Raw genomic sequence first — 26,099 nt, 5'->3', positions numbered from 1 at the left:
GAGGACTCCCAAGAACACACACAAACTCTGGAGGAATCCAAACAACACACACAAAATGCTGGAGGAATCCGAACACCACACACAAACTGCTGCGAATCCAAACAACACACACAACATGCTGGAAGAATCCCAAGAACACAGACAAAATGCTGAAGGAATCCGAACAACTCACAGGAAATGCTGGAAGAATCCGAACAACACACACAGAGTGCTGGAAATACAAACAATACACACAAATTGATGGAAGTCCAAACAACACACACAAAATGCTGGAGGAATCCGAACAACACACACAAAGCGCTTGAGGATTCCGAACAACACACACAAAATGCTGGAAAACCGAACAACACACACAAAATGCGAGAGGAATCCGAACAATACACACAAAATACTGTAGGAATCCGAACAACACACACAAAATGCTGGAGGACTCCCAAGAACACACACAAACTGCTGGAGGAATCCGAACAACACACACAAAATTCTGGAGGAATCCGAACACCACACACAAACTGCTGCGAATCCAAACAACACACACAACATGCTGGAAGAATCCCAAGAACACAGACAAAATGCTGAAGGAATCCGAACAACTCACAGGAAATGCTGGAAGAATCCGAACAACACACACAAAGTGCTGGAGGATTCCGAACAAAACACACGAAAAGCTGGAAACCTCAACAACACAGACAAAATCCCGGAGGAAACCAAACAACACACACGAAATGCTGGAGAAATCCAAACAAAACACACAACATGCAGGAGGAATCCGAACAACACACACAAAATGCTGGAAATCCGAACAAGACACAGAAAATGCTCCAGGAATCCAAACAACACACACAAAATGCTGGGAGTCCGAACAGCACACAAACTGCTGGGAATAAAAACAACACACAAAGTGCTGGAGCAATCTGAACAACTCATACAAAATGCTGGAATTCCGAACAACATACACAAAATGCCAGAGGAATCTCAACAATACACACAAAATGCTGGAAGAATTCCAAGAACACACACAAACTGCTGGAGGAAGCCGAACAACACACACAAAATGATGGAGGAATCCGAACAACACACACAAAATGCCAGATAAATCCGATCAATACACACAAAATGCTGGAGGAATCCGAACAACACACACAAAATGATGGAAATCCGAACAACACACACAAAATCCTGGAAATCTGAACAACACACAGAAAATGCTCAAGGAGTCTGATCAAAACACACAAAATGCTGGGATCCGAACAACTCCAACAAAATGCCTCAGGAATGCAAACAACACAAACAAAATGCTGGGAATCCGAACAGCACACAAACTGCTGGGAATAAAAACAACACACAAAGTGCTGGAGGAATCCGAACACAACACACAGAATGCTGGAGAAATCCGAACAACTCATACAAAATGCTGGAATTCCGAACAACATACACAAAATGCCAGAGGAATCTCAACAATACACACAAAATGCTGGAAGAATTCCAAGAACACAGACAAACTGCTGGAGGAAGCCGAACAACACAGACAAAATGCTGGAGGAATCCGAACAACACACACAAAATGCCAGATAAATCCGATCAATACACACAAAATGCTGGAGGAATCCGAACAAATCATACAAAGTACTGGAAATCCGAACAACACGCACAAAATACTGGAGGAAAATGAACAACACACACAAAATGCTGGAGGAATCCGAACAACACACACAAAACACTGGAGGAATCCGAACAACATACAGAAAATGTTGGAAAACCGAACAACACACACAAAATGCCAGAGGAATCCGAACAATACACACAAAATACTGGAGGAAATCGAACAACACACACAAAATACTGGAGGACTCCCAAGAACACACACAAACTGCTGGAGGAATCCGAACAACACACACAAAATGCTGGAGGAATCCGAACAACATACACAGAATGCTGTAAATCCGAACAACACACAGAAAATTCTGCAGGACTCTGAACAACGCACACAAAATGCTGCAGGAATCCGAACAGCACACACAAAGCGCTTGAGGATTCCGAACAACACACACAAAATGCGAGAGGAATCTGAACAACACACACAAAATGCTGGAGGACTCCCAAGAACACACACAAACTCTGGAGGAATCCAAACAACACACACAAAATGCTGGAGGAATCCGAACACCACACACAAACTGCTGCGAATCCAAACAACACACACAACATGCTGGAAGAATCCCAAGAACACAGACAAAATGCTGAAGGAATCCGAACAACTCACAGGAAATGCTGGAAGAATCCGAACAACACACACAGAGTGCTGGAAATACAAACAATACACACAAATTGATGGAAGTCCAAACAACACACACAAAATGCTGGAGGAATCCGAACAACACACACAAAGCGCTTGAGGATTCCGAACAACACACACAAAATGCTGGAAAACCGAACAACACACACAAAATGCGAGAGGAATCCGAACAATACACACAAAATACTGTAGGAATCCGAACAACACACACAAAATGCTGGAGGACTCCCAAGAACACACACAAACTGCTGGAGGAATCCGAACAACACACACAAAATTCTGGAGGAATCCGAACACCACACACAAACTGCTGCGAATCCAAACAACACACACAACATGCTGGAAGAATCCCAAGAACACAGACAAAATGCTGAAGGAATCCGAACAACTCACAGGAAATGCTGGAAGAATCCGAACAACACACGCAGAGTGCTGGAAATACAAGCAATACACACAAATTGATGGAAGTCCAAACAACACACACAAAATGCTGGAGGAATCCGAACAACATACACAAAATGTTGGAAAACCGAACAACACACACAAAATGTGAGAGGAATCCGAACAATACACACAAAATACTGGAGGAAACCGAACAACACACACAAAATGCTGGAGGAATCCGAACACCACACACAAACTGCTGCGAATCCAAACAACAGACACAATATGCTGGAAATCCGAACAACACACACACAAACTGCAACAGGAATCTGAACAACAGACACAAAATACTGGAAATGTGAACAACACACACAAAATGCTGGAGAAAATGAACAACACACACAAAATGCTGGAGGAATCCGAACAACACACACAAAGTGCGGGAGGATTCCGAACAAAACACACAAAAAGCTGGAAATCTCAACAACACAGACAAAATCCCGGAGGAAACCAAACAACACACACGAAATGCTGGAGAAATCCAAACAAAACACACAACATGCAGGAGGAATCCGAACAACACACACAAAATGCTGGAAATCCGAACAAGACACAGAAAATGCTCCAGGAATCCAAACAACACACACAAAATGCTGGGAATCCGAACAGCACACAAACTGCTGGGAATAAAAACAACACACAAAGTGCTGGAGGAATCCGAACACAACACACAAAATGCTGGAGAAATCCGAAAAACTCATACAAAATGCTGGAATTCCGAACAACATACACAAAATGCCAGAGGAATCTCAACAATACACACAAAATGCAGGAAGAATTCCAAGAACACACACAAACTGCTGGAAGAATTCCAAGAACACACACAAACTGCTGGAGGAAGCCGAACAACACACACAAAATGATGGAGGAATCCGAACAACACACACAAAATGCCAGAAAAATCCGATCAATACAGACAAAATGCTGGAGGAATCCGAACAAATCATACAAAGTACTGGAAATCCGAACAACACGCACAAAATACTGGAGGAAAATGAACAACACACACAAAATGCTGGAGGAATCCGAACAACACACACAAAATGCTGGAGGAATCCGAACAACATACACAAAATGTTGGAAAACCGAACAACACACACAAAATGCCAGAGGAATCCGAACAATACACACAAAATACTGGAGGAATCCGAACAACACACACAAAATGCTGGAGGACTCCCAAGAACACACACTAACTGCTGGAGGAATCCGAACAACACACACAAAATGCTGGAGGAATCCGAACAACATACACAGAATGCTGGAAATCCGAACAACACACAGAAAATGCTGCAGGACTCTGAACAACGCACACAAAATGCTGGAGGAATCCGAACAGCACACACAAAATGCTGGAAATCCGAACAGCACACACAAAATTCAATAGGAATCTGAACAACACACACAAAATACTGGAAATGTGAACAACCCACACAAAATGCTGGAGAAAATGAACAACACACATAAAATGCTGCAGGAATCCGAACAACACTCACAAAGTGCTGGAAAACCGAACAACACACACAAAATGTGAGAGGAATCCGAACAATACACACAAAATACTGGAGGAAACCGAACAACACACACAAAATGCTGGAGGACTCCCAAGAACACACACAAACTGCTGGAGGAATCCGAACAACACACACAAAATGCTGGAGGAATCCGAACACCACACACAAACTGCAACAGGAATCTGAACAACACACACAAAATACTGGAAATGTGAACAACACACACAAAATGCTGGAGGAGTCCGAACAACACACACAAAGTGCTGGAGGATTCCGAACAAAACACACAAAAAGCTGGAAATCTCAACAACACAGACAAAATCCCAGAGGAAACCAAACAACACAGACGAAATGCTGGAGAAATCCAAACAAAACACACAACATGCAGGAGGAATCCGAACAACACACACAAAATGCTGGAAATCCGAACAAGACACAGAAAATGCTGGAAAACCGAACAACACACACAAAATGCGAGAGGAATCCGAACAATACACACAAAATACAGTAGGAATCCGAACAACACACACAAAATGCTGGAAATCCGAACAAGACACAGAAAATGCTGGAATTCCGAACAACATACACAAAATGCCAGAGGAATCTCAACAATACACACAAAATGCAGGAAGAATTCCAAGAACACACACAAACTGCTGGAAGAATTCCAAGAACACACACAAACTGCTGGAGGAAGCCGAACAACACACACAAAATGATGGAGGAATCCGAAGAACACACACAAAATGCCAGATAAATCCGATCAATACACACAAAATGCTGGAGGAATCCGAACAAATCATACAAAGTACTGGAAATCCGAACAACACGCACAAAATACTGGAGGAAAATGAACAACACACACAAAATGCTGGAGGAATCCGAACAACACACACAAAATGCTGGAGGAATCCGAACAACATACACAAAATGTTGGAAAACCGAATAACACACACAAAATGCTGGAGGACTCCCAAGAACACACACTAACTGCTGGAGGAATCCGAACAACACACACAAAATGCTGGAGGAATCCGAACAGCACACACAAAATGCTGGAAATCCGAACAGCAAACACAAAATTCAATAGGAATCTGAACAACACACACAAAATACTGGAAATGTGAACAACAACACATCAAAATGCTGGAGAAAATGAACAACACACATAAAATGCTGCAGGAATCCGAACAACACACACAAAGTGCTGGAAAACCGAACAACACACACAAAATGTGAGAGGAATCAGAACAATACACACAAAATACTGGAGGAAACCGAACAACACACACAAAGTGCTGCAGGACTCTCAAGAACACACAAAAACTGCTGGAGGAATCCGAACAACACACACAAAATGCTGGAGGACTCCCAAGAACACACACAAACTGCTGGAGGAATACGAACAACATACACAAAATGTTGGAAAACCGAATAACACACACAAAATGCTGGAGGACTCCCAAGAACACACACTAACTGCTGGAGGAATCCGAACAACACACACAAAATGCTGGAGGAATCCGAACAGCACACACAAAATGCTGGAAATCCGAACAGCAAACACAAAATTCAATAGGAATCTGAACAACACACACAAAATACTGGAAATGTGAACAACAACACATCAAAATGCTGGAGAAAATGAACAACACACATAAAATGCTGCAGGAATCCGAACAACACACACAAAGTGCTGGAAAACCGAACAACACACACAAAATGTGAGAGGAATCAGAACAATACACACAAAATACTGGAGGAAACCGAACAACACACACAAAGTGCTGCAGGACTCTCAAGAACACACAAAAACTGCTGGAGGAATCCGAACAACACACACAAAATGCTGGAGGACTCCCAAGAACACACACAAACTGCTGGAGGAATACGAACAACACACACAAAATGCTGGAGGAATCCGAACAACATACACAGAATGCTGGAAATCCGAACAACACACAGAAAATGCTGCAGGACTCTGAACAACGCAAACAAAATGCTGGAGGAATCCGAACAGCACACACAAAATGCTGGAAATCCGAACAGCACACACAAAATTCAATAGGAATCTGAACAACACACACAAAATACTGGAAATGTGAACAACACACACAAAATGCTGGAGAAAATGAACAACACACATAAAATGCTGCAGGAATCCGAACAACACTCACAAAGTGCTGGAAAACCGAACAACACACACAAAATGTGAGAGGAATCCGAACAATACACACAAAATACTGGAGGAAACCGAACAACACACACAAAATGCTGGAGGACTCCCAAGAACACACACAAACTGCTGGAGGAATCCGAACAACACACACAAAATGCTGGAGGAATCCGAACACCACACACAAACTGCAACAGGAATCTGAACAACACACACAAAATACTGGAAATGTGAACAACACACACAAAATGCTGGAGAAAATGAACAACACACACAAAATGCTGGAGGAGTCCGAACAACACACACAAAGTGCTGGAGGATTCCGAACAAAACACACAAAAAGCTGGAAATCTCAACAACACACACAAAATGCTGGAGGAATCCGAACAACACACACAAAGTGCTGGAGGATTCCGAACAAAACACACAAAAAGCTGGAAATCTCAACAACACAGACAAAATCCCGGAGGAAACCAAACAACACAGACGAAATGCTGGAGAAATCCAAACAAAACACACAACATGCAGGAGGAATCCGAACAACACACACAAAATGCTGGAAATCCAAACAAGACACAGAAAATGCTGGAAAACCGAACAACACACACAAAATGCGAGAGGAATCCGAACAATACACACAAAATACTGTAGGAATCCGAACAACACACACAAAATGCTGGAAAACCGAACAACACACACAAAATGCGAGAGGAATCCGAACAATACACACAAAATACTGTAGGAATCCGAACAACACACACAAAATGCTGGAGGAATCCGAACACCACACACAAACTGCTGCGAATCCAAACAACACACACAACATGCTGGAAGAATCCCAAGAACAGAGACAAAATGCTGAAGGAATCCGAACAACTCACAGGAAATGCTGGAAGAATCCGAACAACACACGCAGAGTGCTGGAAATACAAGCAATACACACAAATTGATGGAAGTCCAAACAACACACACAAAATGCTGGAGGAATCCGAACAATACACACAAAATACTGGAGGAAACCGAACAACACACACAAAATGCTGGAGGAATCCGAACACCACACACAAACTGCTGCGAATCCAAACAACACACACAACATGCTGGAAGAATCCCAAGAACACAGACAAAATGCTGAAGGAATCCGAACAACTCACAGGAAATGCTGGAAGAATCCGAACAACACACGCAGAGTGCTGGAAATACAAGCAATACACACAAATTGATGGAAGTCCAAACAACACACACAAAACGCTGGAGGAATCCGAACAACATACACAAAATGTTGGAAAACCGAACAACACACAGAAAATGCTGGAGGAATCCGAGCAACACACACAACATGCAGGAGGAATCCGAACAACACACACAAAATGCTGGAAATCCGAACAAGACACAGAAAATGCTCCAGGAATCCAAACAACACACACAAAATGCTGGGAATCCGAACAGCACACAAACTGCTGGGAATAAAAACAACACACAAAGTGCTGGAGGAATCCGAACACAACAAACAAAATGCTGGAGAAAACCGAAAAACTCATACAAAATGCTGGAATTCCGAACAACATACACAAAATGCCAGAGGAATCTCAACAATACACACAAAATGCAGGAAGAATTCCAAGAACACACACAAACTGCTGGAAGAATTCCAAGAACACACACAAACTGCTGGAGGAAGCCGAACAACACACACAAAATGATGGAGGAATCCGAACAACACACACAAAATGCCAGATAAATCCGATCAATACACACAAAATGCTGGAGGAATCCGAACAAATCATACAAAGTACTGGAAATCCGAACAACACGCACAAAATACTGGAGGAAAATGAACAACACACACAAAATGCTGGAGGAATCCGAACAACACACACAAAATGCTGGAGGAATCCGAACAACATACACAAAATGTTGGAAAACCGAACAACACACACAAAATGCCAGAGGAATCCGAACAATACACACAAAATACTGGAGGAATCCGAACAACACACACAAAATGCTGGAGGACTCCCAAGAACACACACTAACTGCTGGAGGAATCCGAACAACACACACAAAATGCTGGAGGAATCCGAACAACATACACAAACTGCTGTGAATCCAAACAACACACACAATATGCTGGAAATCCGAACAACACACACAAACTGCAACAGGAATCTGAACAACACACACCACACAAAATACTGGAAATGTGAACAACACACACAAAATGCTGGAGAAAATGAACAACACACACAAAATGCTGGAGGAGTCCGAACAACACACACAAAGTGCTGGAGGATTCCGAACAAAACACACAAAAAGCTGGAAATCTCAACAACACAGACAAAATCCCGGAGGAAACCAAACAACACAGACGAAATGTTGGAGAAATCCAAACAAAACACACAACATGCAGGAGGAATCCGAACAACACACACAAAATGCTGGAAATCAGAACAAGACACAGAAAATGCTGGAAAACCGAACAACACACACAAAATGCGAGAGGAATCCGAACAATACACACAAAATACTGTAGGAATCCGAACAACACACACAAAATGCTGGAAATCCGAACAAGACACAGAAAATGCTGGAATTCCGAACAACATACACAAAATGCCAGAGGAATCTCAACAATACACACAAAATGCAGGAAGAATTCCAAGAACACACACAAACTGCTGGAGGAAGCCGAACAACACACACAAAATGATGGAGGAATCCGAACAACATACACAAAATGCCAGATAAATCCGATCAATACACACAAAATGCTGGAGGAATCCGAACAAATCATACAAAGTACTGGAAATCCGAACAACACGCACAAAATACTGGAGGAAAATGAACAACACACACAAAATGCTAGAGGAATCCGAACAACACACACAAAATGCTGGAGGAATCCGAACAACATACACAAAATGTTGGAAAACCGAATAACACACACAAAATGCTGGAGGACTCCCAAGAACACACACTAACTGCTGGAGGAATCCGAACAACACACACAAAATGCTGGAGGAATCCGAACAACATACACAGAATGCTGGAAATCCGAACAACACACAGAAAATGCTGCAGGACTCTGAACAACGCACACAAAATGCTGGAGGAATCCGAACAGCACACACAAAATGCTGGAAATCCGAACAGCAAACACAAAATTCAATAGGAATCTGAACAACACACACAAAATACTGGAAATGTGAACAACAACACATCAAAATGCTGGAGAAAATGAACAACACACATAAAATGCTGCAGGAATCCGAACAACACACACAAAGTGCTGGAAAACCGAACAACACACACAAAATGTGAGAGGAATCCGAACAATACACACAAAATACTGGAGGAAACCGAACAACACACACAAAGTGCTGCAGGACTCTCAAGAACACACAAAAACTGCTGGAGGAATCCGAACAACACACACAAAATGCTGGAGGACTCCCAAGAACACACACAAACTGCTGGAGGAATACGAACAACACACACAAAATGCTGGAGGAATCCGAACAACATACACAGAATGCTGGAAATCCGAACAACACACAGAAAATGCTGCAGGACTCTGAACAACGCAAACAAAATGCTGGAGGAATCCGAACAGCACACACAAAATGCTGGAAATCCGAACAGCACACACAAAATTCAATAGGAATCTGAACAACACACACAAAATACTGGAAATGTGAACAACACACACAAAATGCTGGAGAAAATGAACAACACACATAAAATGCTGCAGGAATCCGAACAACACTCACAAAGTGCTGGAAAACCGAACAACACACACAAAATGTGAGAGGAATCCGAACAATACACACAAAATACTGGAGGAAACCGAACAACACACACAAACTGCTGGAGGACTCCCAAGAACACACACAAACTGCTGGAGGAATCCGAACAACACACACAAAATGCTGGAGGAATCCGAACACCACACACAAACTGCTGCGAATCCAAACAACACACACAATATGCTGGAAATCCGAACAACACACACAAACTGCAACTGGAATCTGAACAACACACACAAAATACTGGAAATGTGAACAACACACACAAAATGCTGGAGAAAATGAACAACACACACAAAATGCTGGAGGAATCCGAACAACACACACAAAGTGCTGGAGGATTCCGAACAAAACACACGAAAAGCTGGAAATCTCAACAACACAGACAAAATCCTGGAGGAAACCAAACAACACAGACGAAATGCTGGAGGAATCCAAACAAAACACACAACATGCAGGAGGAATCCGAACAACACACACAAAATGCTGGAAATCCGAACAAGACACAGAAAATGCTGGAAAACCGAACAACACACACAAAATGCGAGAGGAATCCGAACAATACACACAAAATACTGTAGGAATCCGAACAACACACACAAAATGCTGGAGGAATCCGAACACCACACTCAAACTGCTGCGAATCCAAACAACACACACAACATGCTGGAAGAATCCCAAGAACACAGACAAAATGCTGAAGGAATCCGAACAACTCACAGGAAATGCTGGAAGAATCCGAACAACACACGCAGAGTGCTGGAAATACAAGCAATACACACAAATTGATGGAAGTCCAAACAACACACACAAAATGCTTTAGGAATCCGAACAACATACACAAAATGTTGGAAAACCGAACAACACACAGAAAATGCTGGAGGAATCCGAGCAACACACACAAAATGCTGGAAATCCGAACAAGACACAGAAAATGCTCCATGAATCCAAACAACACACACAAAATGCTGGGAATCCGAACAGCACACAAACTGCTGGGAATAAACACAACACACAAAGTGCTGGAGGAATCCGAACAACACACACAAAGTGCGGGAGGATTCCGAACAAAACACACAAAAAGCTGGAAATCTTAACAACACAGGCAAAATCCCGGAGGAAACCAAACAACACACACGAAATGCTCGAGAAATCCAAACAAAACACACAACATGCAGGAGGAATCCGAACAACACACACAAAATGCTGGAAATCCGAACAAGACAAAGAAAATGCTCCAGGAATCCAAACAACACACACAAAATGCTGGGAATCCGAACAGCACACAAACTGCTGGGAATAAAAACAACACACAAAGTGCTGGAGGAATCCGAACACAACACACAAAATGCTGGAGAAATCCGAACAACTCATACAAAATGCTGGAATTCCGAACAACATACACAAAATGCCAGAGGAATCTCAACAATACACACAAAATGCTGGAAGAATTCCAAGAACACACACAAACTGCTGGAGGAAGCCGAACAACACACACAAAATGATGGAGGAATCCGAACAACACACACAAAATGCCAGATAAATCCGATCAATACACACAAAATGCTGGAGGAATCCGAACAAATCATACAAAGTACTGGAAATCCGAAAAACATGCACAAAATACTGGAGGAAAATGAACAACACACACAAAATGCTGGAGGAATCCGAACAACATACACAAAATGTTGGAAAACCGAACAACACACACAAAATGAGAGAGGAATCCGAACAATACACACAAAATACTGGAGGAAACCGAACAACACACACAAAATGCTGGAGGACTCCCAAGAATACACACAAACTGCTGGAGGAATCCAAACAACACACACAAAATGCTGGAGGAATCCGAACACCACACACAAACTGCTGCGAATCCAAACAACAGACACAATATGCTGGAAATCCGAACAAAACACACACAAACTGCAACAGGAATCTGAACAACGCACACAAAATACTGGAAATGTGAACAACACACACAAAATGCTGGAGAAAATGAACAACACACACAAAATGCTGGAGGAATCCGAACAACACACACAAAGTGCGGGAGGATTCCGAACAAAACACACAAAAAGCTGGAAATCTCAACAACACAGACAAAATCCCGGAGGAAACCAAACAACACACACGAAATGCTGGAGAAATCCAAACAAAACACACAACATGCAGGAGGAATCCGAACAACACACACAAAATGCTGGAAATCCGAACAAGACACAGAAAATGCTCCAGGAATCCAAACAACACACACAAAATGCTGGGAATCCGAACAGCACACAAACTGCTGGGAATAAAAACAACACACAAAGTGCTGGAGGAATCCGAACACAACACACAAAATGCTGGAGAAATCCGAAAAACTCATACAAAATGCTGGAATTCCGAACAACATACACAAAATGCCAGAGGAATCTCAACAATACACACAAAATGCAGGAAGAATTCCAAGAACACACACAAACTGCTGGAAGAATTCCAAGAACACACACAAACTGCTGGAGGAAGCCGAACAACACACTCAAAATGATGGAGGAATCCGAACAACACACACAAAATGCCAGATAAATCCGATCAATACACACAAAATTCTGGTGGAATCCGAACAAATCATACAAAGTACTGGAAATCCGAACAACACGCACAAAATACTGGAGGAAAATGAACAACACACACAAAATGCTGGAGGAATCCGAACAACACACAGAAAATGCTGGAGGAATCCGAACAACATACACAAAATGTTGGAAAACCGAACAACACACACAAAATGCCAGAGGAATCCGAACAATACACACAAAATACTGGAGGAATCCGAACAACACACACAAAATGCTGGAGGACTCCCAAGAACACACAGTAACTGCTGGAGGAATCCGAACAACACACACAAAATGCTGGAGGAATCCGAACAACATACACAGAATGCTGGAAACCCGAACAACACACAGAAAATGCTGCAGGACTCTGAACAACGCACACAAAATGCTGGAGGAATCCGAACAGCACACATAAAATGCTGGAAATCCGAACAGCAAACACAAAATTCAATAGGAATCTGAACAACACACACAAAATACTGGAAATGTGAACAACAACACATCAAAATGCTGGAGAAAATGAACAACACACATAAAATGCTGCAGGAATCCGAACAATACACACAAAGTGCTGGAAAACCGAACAACACACACAAAATGTGAGAGGAATCCGAACAATACACACAAAATACTGGAGGAAACCGAACAACACACACAAAGTACTGCAGGACTCACAAGAACACACACAAACTGCTGGAGGAATCCGAACAACACACACAAAATGCTGGAGGACTCCCAAGAACACACACAAACTGCTGGAGGAATACGAACAACACACACAAACTGCTGCGAATCCAAACAACACACACAATATGCTGGAAATCTGAACAACACACACAATCTGCAACAGGAATCTGAACAACACACACAAAATACTGGAAATGTGAACAACACACACAAAATGCTGGAGAAAATGAACAACACACACAAAATGCTGGAGGAATCCGAACAACACACACAAAGTGCTGGAGGATTCCGAACAAAACACACAAAAAGCTGGAAATCTCAACAACACAGACAAAATCCCGGAGGAAACCAAACAACACACACAAAATGCTGGAGAAATCCAAACAAAACACACAACATGCAGGAGGAATCCGAACAACACACACAAAATGCTGGAAATCCGAACAAGACACAGAAAATGCTCCAGGAATCCAAACAACACACACAAAATGCTGGGAATCCGAACAGCACACAAACTGCTGGGAATACAAACAACACACAAAGTGCTGGAGGAATCCGAACACAACACACAAAATGCTGGAGAAATCCGAACAACTCATACAAAATGCTGGAATTCCGAACAACATACACAAAATGCCAGAGGAATCTCAACAATAAACACAAAATGCTGGAAGAATTCCAAGAACACACACAAACTGCTGGAGGAAGCCGAACAACACACACAAAATGATGGAGGAATCCGAACAACACACACTAAATGCCAGATAAATCCGATCAATACACACAAAATGCTGGAGGAATCCGAACAAATCATACAAAGTACTGGAAATCCGAACAACACGCAGAAAATACTGGAGGAAAATGAACAACACACACAAAATGCTGGAGGAATCCGAACAACATACACAAAATGTTGGAAAACCGAACAACACACACAAAATGCCAGAGGAATCCGAACAATACACACAAAATACTGGAGGAATCCGAACAACACACACAAAATGCTGGAGGACTCCCAAGAACACACACTAACTGCTGAAGGAATCCGAACAACACACACAAAATGCTGGAGGAATCCGAACAACATACACAGAATGCTGGAAATCCGAACAACACACAGAAAATGCTGCAGGACTCTGAACAACGCACACAAAATGCTGGAGGAATCCGAACAGCACACACAAAACTCAATAGGAATCTGAACAACACACACAAAATACTGGAAATGTGAACAACACACACAAAATGCTGGAGAAAATGAACAACACACATAAAATGCTGCAGGAATCCGAACAACACTCACAAAGTGCTGGAAAACCGAACAACACACACAAAATGTGAGAGGAATCCGAACAATACACACAAAATACTGGAGGAAACCGAACAACAAACACAAAATGCTGGAGGACTCCCAAGAACACACACAAACTGCTGGAGGAATCCGAACAACACACACAAAATGCTGGAGGAATCCGAACACCACACACAAACTGCTGCGAATCAAAAACAACACACACAATATGCTGGAAATCCGAACAACACACACAAACTGCAACAGGAATCTGAACAACACACACAAAATACTGGAAATGTGAACAACACACACAAACTGCTGGAGGAATCCGAACAACACACACAAAATGCTGGAGGAATCCGAACACCACACACAAACTGCTGCGAATCAAAAACAACACACACAATATGCTGGAAATCCGAACAACACACACAAACTGCAACAGGAATCTGAACAACACACACAAAATACTGGAAATGTGAACAACACACACAAAATGCTGGAGAAAATGAACAACACACACAAAATGCTGGAGGAATCCGAACAACACACACAAAGTGCGGGAGGATTCCGAACAAAACACACAAAAAGCTGGAAATCTCAACAACACAGACAAAATCCCGGAGGAAACCAAACAACACACACGAAATGCTCGAGAAATCCAAACAAAACACACAACATGCAGGAGGAATCCGAACAACACACACAAAATGCTGGAGAAAATGAACAACACACACAAAATGCTGGAGGAATCCGAACAACACACACAAAGTGCGGGAGGATTCCGAACAAAACACACAAAAAGCTGGAAATCTCAACAACACAGACAAAATCCCGGAGGAAACCAAACAACACACACGAAATGCTGGAGAAATCCAAACAAAACACACAACATGCAGGAGGAATCCGAACAACACACACAAAATGCTGGAAATCCGAACAAGACACAGAAAATGCTGGAAAACCGAACAACACACACAAAATGCGAGAGGAATCCAAACAACACACACAAAATACAGTAGGAATCCGAACAACACACACAAAATGCTGGAAATCCGAACAAGACACAGAAAATGCTCCAGGAATCCAAACAACACACACAAAATGCTGGGAATCCGAACAGCACACAAACTGCTGGGAATAAAAACAACACACAAAGTGCTGGAGGAATCCGAACACAACACACAAAATGCTGGAGAAATCCGAACAACTCATACAAAATGCTGGAATTCCGAACAACATACACAAAATGCCAGAGGAATCTCAACAATACACACAAAATGCTGGAAGAATTCCAAGAACACACACAAACTGCTGGAGGAAGCCGAACAACACACACAAAATGATGGAGGAATCCGAACAACACACACAAAATGCCAGATAAATCCGATCAATACACACAAAATGCTGGAGGAATCCGAACAAATCATACAAAGTACTGGAAATCCGAACAACACGCACAAAATACTGGAGGAAAATGAACAACACACACAAAATGCTGGAGGGATCCGAACAACACACACAAAATGCTGGAGGAATCCGAACAACACACACAAAATGCTGGAGGAATCCGAACAACACACACAAAATGCTGGAGGAATCCGAACAACATACACAGAATGCTGGAAATCCGAACAACACACAGAAAAAGCTGCAGGACTCTGAACAACGCACACAAAATGTTGGAGGAATCCGAACAGCACACACAAAATGCTGGAAATCCGAACAGCAAACACAAAATTCAATAGGAATCTGAACAACGCACACAAAATACTGGAAATGTGAACAACAACACATCAAAATGCTGGAGAAAATGAACAACACACATAAAATGTGAGAGGAATCCGAACAATACACACAAAATACTGGAGGAAACCGAACAACACACACAAAGTGCTGCAGGACTCACAAGAACACACACAAACTGCTGGAGGAATCCGAACAACACACACAAAATGCAGGAGGAATCCGAACACCACAAACAAACGGCTGCGGATCCAAACAACACACACAACATGCTGGAAATCCGAACAACACACACAAAATGCAATAGGAATCTGAACAACACACACAAAATACTGGAAATGTGAACAACACACACAAAATGCTGGAGAAAATGAACAACACACACAAAATGCTGGAGGAATCCGAACAACACACACAAAGCGCTTGAGGATTCCGAACAACACACACAAAATGCTGGAAAACCGAACAACACCGACAAAATGCGAGAGGAATCTGAACAATACACACAAAATACTGTAGGAATCTGAACAACGCACACAAAATGCTGGAGGACTCCCAAGAACACACACAAACTGCTGGAGGAATCCGAACAACACACACAAAATGCTGGCGGAATCCGAACACCACACACAAACTGCTGCGAATCCAAACAACACACACAATATGCTGGAAATCCGAACAACACACACAAACTGCAATAAGAATCCAAACAACACACACAAAATACTGGAAATGCGAACAACACACACAAAATGCTGGAGGTATCTGAACAACACAGAGAATATGCTGGAGGAATCCGAACAACACACAGAAAATCTTGGAAATCTGAACAACACACACAAAATGCTGGAGGAATCCAAATAACATCAACAAAATGCTGGAGGAATCAAAACAACTCATACAAAAGGCCGGAAATCCGAACAACATACACAGAATGATGGCAATGCGAACAACATACACAGAATGCTGGAAATCCGAACAACATACACAGAATGCTGGAAATCCCAACAACATACAGAGAATGCTGGAAATCCGAACACCACACGGAAAATGCTGAAGGACTCTGAACAACGCACACAAAATGCTGGAGGAATCCGAACAACACACACAAAATGATGGAAATCCGAACAACACACACAAAATCCTGGAAATCTGAACAATACACAGCAAATGCTCAAGGAGTCTGATCAAAACACACAAAATGCTGGGATCCGAACAACTCCAACAAAATGCTGGAGGAATGCGAACAACACAAACAAAATTGCTGGGAATCCGAACAACACACACAAAACGCTGGACGAATCCAAACAACACACACAAAATGCTGGAGGAATCCGAAGAACACACAGAAAATGATGGAAATCCGAACAACACACACAAAATGCTGGAAATCTGAACAACATACAGAAAATGCTCGATATATCCGAAAAAAATACACAAAATGCTGCGAATCTGAACAACACACACAAAATGCTGGGAATCCGAACAACAGACACAAAATGATGGAGGAATCCAAACAACACACACAAAATGCTGGAAGAATCCCAAGAACACAGACAAAATGCTGAAGGAATCCGAACAACTCACAGGAAATGCTGGAAGAATCCGAACAACACACACAGAGTGCTGGAAATACGAACAATACACACAAAATGATGGAAGTCCAAACAACACACACAAAATGCTGGAGGAATCCGAACAACATACACAAAATGTTGGAAAACCGAACAACACACACAAGATGCCAGAGGAATCCGAACAATACACACAAAATACTGGAGGAATCCGAACAACACACACAAAATGCTGGAGGACTACGAAGAACACACACAAACTGCTGCAGGACTCTGAACAACGCACACAAAATGCTGGAGGAATCCGAACAGCACACACAAAATGCTGGAAATCCGAACAGCACACACAAAATTCAATAGGAATCTGAACAACACACACAAAATACTGGAAATGTGAACAACACACACAAAATGCTGGAGAAAATGAACAACACACATAAAATGCTGCAGGAATCCGAACAACACACACAAAGTGCTGGAAAACCGAACAACACACACAAAATGTGAGAGGAATCCGAACAATACACACAAAATACTGGAGGAAACCGAACAACACACAAAATGCTGGAGGACTCCCTAGAACACACACAAACTGCTGGAGGAATCCGAACAACACACACAAAATGCTGGAGGAATCCGAACAACATACACAAAATGTTGGAAAACCGAACAACACACACAAAATGCCAGAGGAATCCGAACAATACACACAAAATACTGGAGGAATCCGAACAACACACACAAAATGCTGGAGGACTACGAAGAACACACACAAACTGCTGCAGGACTCTGAACAACGCACACAAAATGCTGGAGGAATCCGAACAGCACACACAAAATGCTGGAAATCCGAACAGCACACACAAAATTCAATAGGAATCTGAACAACACACACAAAATACTGGAAATGTGAACAACACACACAAAACGCTGGAGAAAATGAACAACACACATAAAATGCTGCAGGAATCCGAACAACGCACACAAAGTGCTGGAAAACCGAACAACACACACAAAATGTGAGAGGAATCCGAACAATACACACAAAATACTGGAGGAAACCGAACAACACACACAAAATGCTGGAGGACTCCCAAGAACACACACAAACTGCTGGAGGAATCCGAACAACACACACAAAATGCTGGAGGAATCCGAACAACACACACAAAATGCTGGAGGACTCCCAAGAACACACAAAAAACTGCTGGAGGAATCCGAACAACACACACAAAATGCTGGAGGAATCCGAACACCACACACAAACTGCTGCGAATCCAAACAACACACACAATATGCTGGAAATCCGAACAACACACACAAACTGCAACAGGAATCTGAACAACACACACAAAATGCTGGGAATCCGAACAGCACACATACTGCTGGGAATAAAAACAACACACAAAGGGCTGGAGGAATCCGAACACAACACCCAAAATGCTGGAGAAATCCGAACAACTCCTACAAAATGCTGGAATTCCGAACAACATACACAAAATGCCAGAGGAATCTCAACAATACACACAAAATGCTGGAAGAATTCCAAGAACACACACAAACTGCTGGAGGAAGCCGAACAACAGACACAAACTGCTGGAGGAATCCGAAAAACACACACAAAATGCCAGATAAATCCGATCAATACACACAAAATGATGGAGGAAAATGAACAACACACACAAAATGCTGGAGGAATCCGAACAACACACACAAAATGCTGGAGGAATCCGAACAACATACACAATATGTTGGAAAACCGAACAACACACACAAAATGCCAGAGGAATCCGAACAATACACACAAAATACTGGAGGAATCCGAATAACACACACAAAATGCTGGAGGACTCCCAAGAACACACACTAACTGCTGGAGGAATACGAACAACACACACAAAATGCTGGAGGAATCCGAACAACATACACAGAATGCTGGAAATCCGAACAACACACAGAAAATGCTGCAGGACTCTGAACAACGCACAAAAATGCTGGAGGAATCCGAACAGCACACACAAAATGCTGGAAATCCGAACCGCACACACAAAATTCAATAGGAATCTGAACAACACACACAAAATACTGGAAATGTGTACAACACACACAAAATGCTGGAGAAAATGAACAACACACATAAAATGCTGCAGGAATCCGAACAACACACACAAAGTGCTGGAAAACCGAACAACACACACAAAATGTGAGAGGAATCCGAACAATACACACAAAATACTGGAGGAAACCGAACAACACACACGAAGTGCTGCAGGACTCACAAGAACACACACAAACTGCTGGAGGAATCCGAACAACACACACAAAATGCAGGAGGAATCCAAACACCACAAACAAACTGCTGCGGATCCAAACAACACACACAACATGCTGGAAATCCGAACAACACACACAAAATGCAATAGGAATCTGAACAACACACACAAAATGCTGGAGGAATCCGAACAACACACACAAAGCGCTTGAGGATTCTGAACAACACACACAAAATGCTGGAAAACCGAACAACACACACAATATGCGAGAGGAATCCGAACAATACACACAAAATACTGTAGGAATCTTAACAACACACACAAAATGCTGGAAGAGTCCCAAGAACACACACAAACTGCTGGAGGAATCCGAACAACACACACAAAATGCTGACGGAATCCGAACACCACACACAAACTGCTGCGAATCCAAACAACACACACAATATGCTGGAAATCCGAACAACACACACAAACTGCAATAAGAATCCAAACAACACACACAAAATACTGGAAATGCGAACAACACACACAAAGTGCTGGAGGTATCTGAACAACACAGAGAATATGCTGGAGGAATCCGAACAACACACAGAAAATGTTGGAAATCTGAAGAACACACACAAAATAATGGAGGAATCCAAATAACATCAACAAAATGCTGGAGGAATCAAAACAACTCATACAAAATGCCGGAAATACGAACAACATACACAGAATGATGGCAATCCGAACAACATACACAGAATGCTGGAAATCCGAACAACATACACAGAATGCTGGAAATCCGAACAACATACACAGAATGCTGGAAATCCGAACACCACACAGAAAGTGCTGCAGGACTCTGAACAACGCACACAAAATGCTGGAGGAATCCGAACAACACACACAAAATGATGGAAATCCGAACAACACACACAATATCCTGGAAATCTGAACAACACACAGAAAATGCTCAAGGAGTCTGATCAAAACACACAAAATGCTGGGATCCGAACAACTCCAACAAAATGCTGGAGGAATGCGAACAACACAAACAAAATTGCTGGGAATCCGAACAACACACACAAAGCGCTGGACGAATCCAAACAACACACACAAAATGCTGGAGGAATCCGAACAACACACAGAAAATGATGGAAATCCGAACAACACACACAAAATGCTGGAAATCTGAACAACATACAGAAAATGCTCGATATATCCAAAAAAAATACACAAAATGCTGCGAATCTGAACAACACACACAAAATGCTGGGAATCCGAACAACAGACACAAAATGATGGAGGAATCCAAACAACACACACAAAATGCTGGAAGAATCCCAAGAACACAGACAAAATGCTGAAGGAATCCGAACAACTCACAGGAAATGCTGGAACAATCCGAACAACACACACAGAGTGCTGGAAATACGAACAATACACACAAAATGATGGAAGTCCAAACAACACACACAAAATGCTGGAGGAATCCGAACAACATACACAAAATGTTGGAAAACCGAACAACACACACAAAATGCCAGAGGAATCCGAACAATACACACAAAATACTGGAGGAATCCGAACAACACACACAAAATGCTGGAGGACTCCCAAGAACACACACAAACTGCTGGAGGAATCCGAACAACACACACAAAATGCTGGAGGAATCCGAACAACATACACAGAATGCTGGAAATCCGAACAACACACAGAAAATGCTGCAGGACTCTGAACAACGCACACAAAATGCTGGAGGAATCCGAACAAAACACATGACATGCTGGAGGAATCCGAACAACACACACAAAATGCTGGGAATCCGAACAACACACAAACTGATGGGAATAAAAACAACACACAAAGTGCTGGAGGAATCCGAACACAACACACAAAATCCTGGAGGAATCCGAACAACTCATACAAAATGCTGGAAATCCGAACAACACACACAAAATGCTGGAGGAATCCCAAGAACACACACAAACTGCTAGAGGAATCCGAACAACACACACAAAATGCTGGAGGCATCCGAACAACACATACAAAATGCCAGTGGAATCCGAATAATACACACAAAATTCTGGAGGAATCCGAACAACACACACAAACTGCTGGAGGAATCCGAACAACACACACAAAATGCTCGAGGAATCCGAACAACACACACACAAAATGCTGGAAATCCGAAAAACACACACAAAATGCAATAACAATCCAACCAACACACACTAAATACTGGAAATGCGAACAACACACAAAATGCTGGAGGAATCTGAACAACACACAGAATATGCTGGAGGAATCCAAACAGCACACAGAAATTGTTGGAAATCTGAACAACACACACAAAATGCTGGAGATATCTGAACAACACACAGAATATGGTGGAGGAATCCGAACAACACACAGAAAATGTTGGAAATCTGAACAACATACACAAAATGCCAGAGGAATCTCAACAATACACACAAAATGCTGGAAGAATTCCAAGAACACACACAAACTGCTGGAGGAAGCCGAACAACACACACAAAATGATGGAGGAATCCGAACAACACACACAAAATGCCAGATAAATCCGATCAATACACACAAAATGCTGGAGGAATCCGAACAAATCATACAAGGTACTGGAAATCCGAACAACACGCCCAAAATACTGGAGGAAAATGAACAACACACACAAAATGCTGGAGGAATCCGAACAACACACACAAAATGCTGGAGGAATCCGAACAACATACACAAAATGTTGGAAAACCGAACAACACACACAAAATGCCAGAGGAATCCGAACAATACACACAAAATACTGGAGGAATCCGAACAACACACACAAAATGCTGGTGGACTCCCAAGAACACACACAAACTCCTGGAGGAATCCGAACAACACACACAAAATGCGAGAGGAATCCGAACAATACACACAAAATACTGTAGGAATCCGAACAACACACACAAAATGCTGGAGGAATCCGAACAACGTACACAAAATGTTGGAAAACCGAACAACACACACAAAATGCCAGAGGAATCCGAACAATACACACAAAATACTGGAGGAATCCAAACAACACACACAAAATGCTGGAGGACTCCCAAGAACACACACAAACTGCTGGAGGAATCCGAACAACACACACAAAATGCTGGAGGAATCCGAACAACGTACACAGAATGCTGGAAATCCGAACAACACACAGAAAATGCTGCAGGACTCTGAACAACGCACACAAAATGCTGGAGGAATCCGAACAGCACACACAAAATGCTGGAAATCCGAACAGCACACACAAAATTCAATAGGAATCTGAACAACACACACAAAATACTGGAAATGTGAACAACACACACAAAATGCTGGAGAAAATGAACAACACACAAAGAATGCTGCAGGAATCTGAACAACTCACACAAAGTGCTGGAAAACCGAACAACACACACAAAATGTGAGAGGAATCCGAACAATACACACAAAATACTGGAGGAAACCGAACAACACACACAAAGTGCTGCAGGACTCACAAGAACACACACAAACTGCTGGAGGAATCCGAACAACACACACAAAATGCTGGAGGAATCTGAACACCACAAACAAACTGCTGCGGATCCAAACAACACACACAACATGCTGGAAATCCGAACAACACACACAAAATGCAATAGGAATCTGAACAACACACACAAAATACTGGAAATGTGAACCACACACACAAAATGCTTCAGAAAATGAACAACACACACAAAATGCTGGAGGAATCCGAACAATACACACAAAGCGCTTGAGGATTCCGAACAACACACACAAAATGCTGCAATACCGAACAACACACACAAAATGCGAGAGGAATCCAAACAATACACACAAAATACTGTAGGAATCCGAACAACACACACAAAATGCTGGAGGACTCCCAAGAACACACACAAACTGCTGGAGGAATCCGAACAACACACACAAAATGCTGGAGGAATCCGAACACCACACACAAACTGCTGCGAATCCAAACAACACACACAATATGCTGGAAATCCGAACAACACACACAAACTGCAATAAGAATCCAAACAACACACACAAAATACTGGAAATGCGAACAACACCCACAAAATGCTGGAGGTATCTGAACAACACAGAGAATATTCTGGAGGAATCCGAACAAAACACAGAAAATGTTGGAAATCTGAACAACACACACAAAATGCTGGAGGAATCCAAATAACATCAACAAAATGCTGGAGGAATCAAAACAACTCATACAAAATGCCGGAAATCCGAACAACATACACAGAATGATGGAAATCCGAACAACATACACAGAATGCTGGAAATCCGAACACCACACAGAAAGTGCTGCCGTACTCTGAACAACGCACACAAAATGCTGGAGGAATCCGAACAACACACACAAAATGATGGAAATCCGAACAACACACACAAAATCCTGGAAATCTGAACAACACACAGAAAATGCTCAAGGAGTCTGATCAAAACACACAAAATGCTGGGATCCGAACAACTCCAACAAAATGCTGGAGGAATGCAAACAACACACACAAAATGCTGGGAATCCGAACAGCACACAAACTGCTGGGAATAAAAACAACACACAAAGTGCTGGAGGAATCCGAACACAACACACAAAATGCTGGAGAAATCCGAACAACTCATACAAAATGCTGGAATTCCGAACAACATACACAAAATGCCAGAGGAATCTCAACAATACACACAAAATGCTGGAAGAATTCCAAGAACACACACAAACTGCTGGAGGAAGCCGAACAACACAGACAAAATGCTGGAGGAATCCGAACAACACACACAAAATGCCAGATAAATCCGATCAATACACACAAAATGCTGGAGGAATCCGAACAAATCATACAAAGTACTGGAAATCCGAACAACACGCACAAAATACTGGAGGAAAATGAACAACACACACAAAATGCTGGAGGAATCCGAACAACACACACAAAACACTGGAGGAATCCGAACAACATACAGAAAATGTTGGAAAACCGAACAACACACACAAAATGCCAGAGGAATCCGAACAATACACACAAAATACTGGAGGAAATCGAACAACACACACAAAATACTGGAGGACTCCCAAGAACACACACAAACTGCTGGAGGAATCCGAACAACACACACAAAATGCTGGAGGAATCCGAACAACATACACAGAATGCTGTAAATCCGAACAACACACAGAAAATGCTGCAGGACTCTGAACAACGCACACAAAATGCTGCAGGAATCCGAACAGCACACACAAAGCGCTTGAGGATTCCGAACAACACACACAAAATGCTGGAAAACCGAACAACACACACAAAATGCGAGAGGAATCGGAACAATACACACAAAATACTGTAGGAATCCGAACAACACACACAAAATGCTGGAGGACTCCCAAGAACACACACAAACTCTGGAGGAATCCAAACAACACACACAAAATGCTGGAGGAATCCGAAAACCACACACAAACTGCTGTGAATCCAAACAACACACACAACATGCTGGAAGAATCCCAAGAACACAGACAAAATGCTGAAGGAATCCGAACAACTCACAGGAAATGCTGGAAGAATCCGAACAACACACACAGAGTGCTGGAAATACAAACAATACACACAAATTGATGGAAGTCCAAACAACACACACAAAA

Source organism: Mobula birostris, chromosome 19 (assembly GCF_030028105.1).
Source record: "Mobula birostris isolate sMobBir1 chromosome 19, sMobBir1.hap1, whole genome shotgun sequence".
NCBI classification, from domain to species: domain Eukaryota; kingdom Metazoa; phylum Chordata; class Chondrichthyes; order Myliobatiformes; family Myliobatidae; genus Mobula; species Mobula birostris.
The sequence above is the reverse complement of the archived record's forward strand: the minus strand, read 5'-3'. Positions refer to the sequence as shown.